This window comes from Phacochoerus africanus, unplaced genomic scaffold, assembly GCF_016906955.1.
Source record: "Phacochoerus africanus isolate WHEZ1 unplaced genomic scaffold, ROS_Pafr_v1 Scaffold_61, whole genome shotgun sequence".
NCBI classification, from domain to species: Eukaryota; Metazoa; Chordata; class Mammalia; order Artiodactyla; family Suidae; genus Phacochoerus; species Phacochoerus africanus.
Genome location: NW_025927433.1, coordinates 11,593 through 18,531, shown reverse-complemented (window position 1 = coordinate 18,531; position 6,939 = coordinate 11,593). Strand labels below are relative to the sequence as shown.

At 40.1% G+C, this 6,939-nt stretch overlaps 1 long non-coding RNA gene across 1 annotated transcript; it reads right to left on the bottom strand.

Moving 5' to 3' along the window:
• Positions 1-1,305: 1,305 nt before the first annotated feature.
• LOC125119334 (uncharacterized) lies at positions 1,306-4,970 on the bottom strand. Its single transcript, XR_007133073.1, has 3 exons — positions 4,807-4,970; positions 2,615-2,660; positions 1,306-1,444 (listed from the first exon to the last, which is right to left on the bottom strand). It is a non-coding gene; the product is annotated as an uncharacterized LOC125119334 (long non-coding RNA).
• Positions 4,971-6,939: the final 1,969 nt, after the last annotated feature.

The window sequence follows — 6,939 nt, the reverse complement described above, 5'->3', positions numbered from 1 at the left end:
CTGTGGCTCTGGCATAGGCTGGCAGCTGTAGCTCCAATTAGACCCCTAGCTTGGGAACCTCCATATGCCATGGGAGTAGCCCTAGGAAAGGCAAAAATACAAAAAATAAAAGAAAGAAAAAGGAAGAGGATGTAAGTAAGCTTTATTAAAATTTTAGCTCTTGGTCTGTTGGGGGAAAAAACTTTTCCTCTACCCTCTTAGTTTCAGTGATTGGAAATCTGCAAATTAGATAGATACAAGCAGATTACCTGAGAAAAACCATTTAATTACATATTCTCTATATGCAGATGCTTACAAAGATATGTGGTTTGGAGGAGTGGCTAGATTTGGGATTTACATCCTTCCTAATAAGTGGCAAGGAGTAGGAGAAAGGCATTTTCTGCAAAAGAAATGATTTCTTGGTGGGGGGAGAGTAAACACAGGAGAAAAATAAATGGTACCTTAGAGAAATATATGGGAGATATGTTAGTTTGGTGATGATGTCTGTTTGAGTCAGGTGCCTGGGACAACTCTAATTTTAAAACTGTTTCCAAAAAGTAAATTAAAAAAAAATTAGGAAAGGGGAAAAGCCATAGGCAAATCTTATTGCTGCATGAGGAAAGATCTATGTATCAGAGTTTAAAGTTATGTAGAATTACTTTTATGACTCTGCAGCTCTTGTAATATGTCAACACATTGACAATAGCCACAGCCTCATTTTATTCAAATCATGTCTGTCTAAATCTTTATATCCAGTGATAAAACTGCAAACTACAAGAAAGCCATCTAATCAACACTGCTAAATACAGGGTTTTTTTTTTTTTCTTTTTGCTATGTTTCTCAGGGCTGCACCCACAGCATATGGAAGTTCCCAGGGTAGGGTTTGAATCAGAGCTAAGCCCTCAGCCTAAGCCACAGCCACAGCAACATGGAATCTGAGCCAATTCTGTGACCAACACCACAACTCATGCAAGACCAGATCCTTAACCCACTGAGAAAGTCCAGGAATCGAACCTGCATCCTCATGGATCCTAGTTGTATTCATTTTTAATGTGCCACAATGGAAACTTCCAACACAGATAAATATTAATGACAGGTTTGGTGGTTTGGCTGCTGATTAAATAGCTGCTATCTGGGTTCAGTTGGAGTATGAAAAACTCAATAGTGCTGGGTTTCTTCACAAAATCTGCTTAAACATTATATACAAAGAAAAATGACTGAAAATACTGTATAAATTCTCATATATGATACCAAAATATTTCCTTCAATAAGGATTTTTACAACATGTTAAATGGGAACTAATAAAAATGTTAACTGTCCAGTAGATAAAGTTTTACTGTTTATTTTTCAGACAATATGAGTTTTCTTCAAGATCTGTACATATTGTTGTGTGATGTTTTCAAAAGGTCATCAGTAGATCTTAGACGAGAAGCTCTCTGGTATACAGACTCAAGTTCAGCAATGGCTGGAGAGAAAAGGAAAGAATGGCATTCTTTATCTAAAATCCTTTCTAGTTAACTAAATATAAGGGAGTTAAAAATAACGGAGACCTTTCTAAGTGTTAAAAAGAATGAAAAATATCTACATACAATTACAGCACAAAATACACAATGACTATTTTATCATTTGCCCATGGTTACAGGCTGAGCTCACTGCTCTCAAGGCCAATTATCAGAGCTTCTGGTTTTCTCACTCCTCATTCATTTCCTCAATAGCCTGTGCTAAGGTACTGTGACAAGCACTGGAATTACACGTGGAAGGTGACACAGGCTACCTGGAATAATCACATACTCTAAACTGGAAAAATAGACAAACGGGGAATTTCCATACAGAGTCCTAAGACCTATGACAGGTACCAAAGAGGACATGATTGGAACCCTCAGAAGGGACATCCAACTTGGTGTCAATATTGTCAGCTTTTTGGTGGAGGTGATGTGTAAGTAGATACCTAGAGGACAAGGGCACACTATGGGAACTGGAGGGAAGAAGCAAACGCAAAGAGCAGAGGTGAGGAGAGCTGTTTGGAATTGTCAGCTGTCTGTCTGAGTAGACGCCAGACAGAGGAAAGGGGCAGAGGAGGGTAGGAGGGAGATAAGGCGGAGTGCTTCCTCAGGAACCAAACTGACTTGGGTGTTTTTATTCCATGCAAAGGAATGTGGAACTTTTCCTGGGGGCAAAAGCTAAACCAATGACAACTTTAATGATGGGACTGTCAACCACGAGTGAAAGCTGCATGAACTGTGATTAACTGAGTCTGGGTTTTTTGGCCTCAATCACTACCAGAAATTTGAGAAGTTGGTGAACCCCATGTTTTCTCAGAACAGTGTCAGTGTGTAGGTTGACAGGGCCATGAGGAAGGCAGAAAGGCAGAAATAGAGAAAGAACATAGCCACAAAGAAAAAGAAACAGACTTTTTGAGAAGTCTTTGAAAGCGAAGGAACATGACATATAAATGATGAACGAGTATATTTTTCATTATGAATGTGTATTGTTTTACACTTTTCATGCGATATGTATAGGAAAAATACTTAATGTAGCATCTGTTATGCAAATAATGGAAAGAGTTGCCATTTACTATTTACAGTTGATTTCAGAAATCATGTCTAAATTTAATTCATAAATTTTGACACCATACCTTCTGCCAGTTCTCTATTTGTGTTTCCTTCCATCTCCTGCTGACTCTGAAATAAGTCAAATGTTATTTATAATGTTGAAGTTAAACAAGAGTCATTATTGCACAAATGATATATAGCTTATGAAATGTGGCCTGTCAATAATACGTTCAGACGAGACCTAACTTGGGGATTGCTCCTTCCTCAGATGAGGGAAAAGACACAGATTTTGAACTAGAACTTAGAGAAAATTAATATGGAAGAGTGTCATGTAGCCAAATAATGTTTGAGGTATGGGACATGAAATGGTAACTTTTTAACTAAATCATATGTTTTAAAGGCATGAACAGGAGTAAATTATTAATGTAACTCCTATTACATGCAGTCAATATACTCAATTTCTAAAGCACACCTTTTTTTTTGTCTTTTTTTGTTGTTGTTGTTGTTGCTGTTGTTGTTGCTATTTCTTGGGCCGCTCCCGCGGCATATGGAGGTTCCCAGGCTAGGGGTCGAATCGGAGCTGCAGCCACCGGCCTATGCCAGAGCCACAAGCAACGCGGGATCCGAGCCGCGTCTGCAACCTACACCACAGCTCACGGCAACGCCGGATCGTTAACCCACTGAGCAAGGGCAGGGACCGACCCGCAACCTCATGGTTTCTAGTCGGATTCGTTAACCACTGCGCCACGACGGGAACTCCTAAAGCACACCTTTTTTAACCAAAGGACAGGGAACTTGAAGGAGAAAAGTTTTAATGGTATCAAGCCAACTGAAACAGAGGTTCTTCCTTAAAACAATATTCATTTCCTCCAAATAAAATTTGTTTTACTAAAGTCAGCCAACAAATGGAGTATCCACCTTGGAGGTAATTTATGGCCATATTTAGAATTTAAAACAGATTTCTCTTGGCCACCTAGCATCCTTCTCTCCAATCTCATCATTACCTGGTATATATAAAAGAGAGGAGCTTAACCCCAACTACAATTTAATTCCAGTGAGAAATTATAGGCGAACTTCATTTCCTTGGCCTCAAGTTTCCACCTGAGGACTTAGGCCTTCTCTACCCTCCTCAGGAGAGGAAAGGAGATTTACCTGGTGGGTGAGTTTGTAAGAAGGAACTAAGGAGCACCTGCTTGGTTCTGAATCTTTTCTTTGAAAAGCTGTGTCTGCCCAGAGCACCTTGAATTTGGGTCTCACATCTGCGGGAAGCACCATGCCCCCGGTAGTGGTGTCAAGCATTTGCTTCCTCCCTTTGGGACTGTGAGGCAAAGGGCCCAATTGGGGATGAAGAATTCCGAAGCCCACTGTGGCTGCACATCTAAACTCTGTCCCATAATTCATCAGTATGAATGATGATCACCACCTGCCTTAGCTGATCACCACCTGCCTGACTCCTTCCCGCATTTCTGCCCTTAGAAGAAGTGTCATTTGCTAGCTACCTCACCACAGTTCCAACAAGGACGATGATCAGAAAACACTCAGAAATTTTTCTTCTTCTTCCCTGACACTGTGATTAATGTGCACTGTTCAAAACAACCCCTAGTTTGTTTGTTTTTTTCTCTTTTCCTCTTTCTTTTTTCAGCCACAACTGTGGCACATGGAAGTTCCAGGTTAGGGGTCAAATTGGAGCTGCATCTGGACCTATGCCTCAGCTTACAGGATCCATAGAACTCCTAACCTCTATTTTGAAGCAGGGAGAAGGAGTAGGGAGTAGTTTTGACAGAGAAATATAGTAGAGCCAATCACAATACAGAGCACAAGTACAAATATATGTCCATTCAATCAACCATAACGTATTCCCATTAGATGAAATTTGAGGTAATAGGCTGGAAAATAAGGTTGCACTCTCTTTTTGAGACCAATTTGAGAAAATCATACATGCACACACATGCACATGCATTTCTAATATATTCTCAGTAATTATTGATACTTTTAAGTTAAAATTGGTATCATTCTTATTTTGAAAGTTATAAAAGTAAATGCAACTAGGGAAATATAATAAAATCAAGCCATGTAAACCACTCCATTATCCAGTTGTAAGTAGGTTCACGTGTGAAGGAAATTACACTTGTTAGTTTGTTAGCATTAAATCCGTCTATTTTGCTGCAGAGAAAAGTACTGAGGAAGACTTTGTTGATTAAACTGCTGAAAAATAAAGTACAGGGAGGAAAAGCGAATGAAAAAGGACTGGAAGAAGTTGAATAGTTACCCTTACCTTTCAAAAGATACAATGCCTGCTCACTGGTCCATGTGGACAAAATGAAGTCGGAGATGTGGGATTACATGGAGCACAGAAGTGAAACAATAAACAAGTTTTCTGCTCCGCCCCTGACTTCTGAGAAACTAGCTGAACTGTTGTGATCGTGTGATCAGAGTTCAACTTCAGCCTGGAAGGCACTGCCTTGGTGATGCAAACTGGAGGCTTATTTCTTAAAGGAAATGTGACTCAATATTCTGTCACGACACATCATTGTGTCATGCTAAATGTTCATCTTTAAGTCAAAAGCAAAAGATGACTACCATATGATGTCACTTCTATCTGGAACCTACTATATGGCAGCAACGAACCAATCTGTAGAAAAGAAACAAACTCTAGAGCGTGGAGAACAGACTTGTGGTTGCCAAGATGGAGGGGGGAGGGAGTGTGGTGGATGGGGGAGTTTGGGCTTAGTAGATGCAAATGATGGCATCTGGAGGGGATGAGCCATGAGGTCCTGCTCTACTGCATTTTTCAGTTCCTTGATCAAAACCCACCCCTCTCTAACATTTGAGACAGTATGTTAACACCTCTCATAGGATTACTTTATGTTTTCCTAGTAGAAATAATTACATCCCTAGCAATTCTAGAAGGCACCTTCCTTCTCTAAGTCTGACTGAGAATTCAGAAAACAATACCTGTATCAGAACTCTTTTAAGGCACCCTGTCTAGAGTGATTATGGAGACATGTCTTTGCCTCTTGAGGGAATATTTTTACATCTCTCTTATTAACTCTAGCCTGATTTGACAAAGAAGCCCCCACAAGGGAGCTATGTAAATCTTGGAATTACATTAAGTTTAAAATGAATTGTTTTTTTCAATTTAAGTAGAATACTAAACAATATTAAAGAAAAATTTTTCTCAGCAATCTTCTCTTGCATGACTTCTGTCTTCTGCCCACAAACCCTCTTTCATCTTCACCTTATCAAATGATGCATGTGGATTTCCTGTCATGGCTCAGCAGTTAATGAACCCAACTAGCATCCATGAAGACAAGGGTTCAATCCCTGGCCTCTCTCAGTGGGTTAAGGATCGGCGTTGCTGTGAGCTGTGGTGTAGGTTGTAGACCCAGCCTGGACACCGCATTACTGTGGCTCTCACATAGGCGGTGGCTAGCGCTCCAATTGGACCGCTAGCATGGGAACCTCCAGATGCCAGAGGTGTGGCCCTAAGAAGACAAAAGGAAAAAATATTAAAAAATGTATAAAATGATGCATGTTCTGGTTTTTTGGGTGACAACTAATGAGAATATTTTAAGTCTGCATCATACTTAGCAACCGACAGAAGTGTCTGACGTGCATTTTCTTTTGGTACCTTAGAGTCCAGATTCAAGACTCTGAAGTACTTTGACCCATTTCAGTTGCAGTGCTAAGAAACCTTAGCCTTGCTCTTCTATGATTTATGTCATGAAGCCAAGTGAGGAAACAGGTTGAAACATCATTTAACAAGGGCCCAAGCTACTTTACATCAGAAGATCATGAAAACACCCTCAAAACCATAAACCATGGGCACTGATTAAACTGGATATTTTAATAGCATTGATACACAATGAAAAGTCGTTGCAGTTTACAGACTCCCCATCATTGCCATCTTAGACATCATTCATCTAAGTCATGGCAAGACAGAGACATAAGTGAACTTCATTTTAAAAGTTTAAATAGTGCCTTTATTGAACTATATATTTAGGAATGTACTATAGTTGCCTCAGCAAGACATTTTATAAAAATTGAAATAAAAATGCTACAAGTAAAAGAGCAACAAAGAATGTACTCTCCGGTAAGATTATGACTAGTTTTAAGTTAAACACAGAAATGAGGAGTTCCCGTCGTGGCGCAGTGGTTAACGAATCCAACTAGGAACCATGAGGTTGCAGGTTCGATCCCTGCCCTTGCTCAGTGGGTTAACGACCTGGCGTTGTTGTGAGCTGTGGTGTAGGTTGCATACGCGGCTTGGATCCGAGTTGCTGTGGCTCTGGTGTAGACTGGCAGCTACAGCTCTGATTGGACCCCTAGCCTGGGAACATCCATATGCTGTGGGAGCGGCCCAAGAAGTGGCAAAAAGACAAAAAAAAAAAAAAAGAAATGAGGGAGT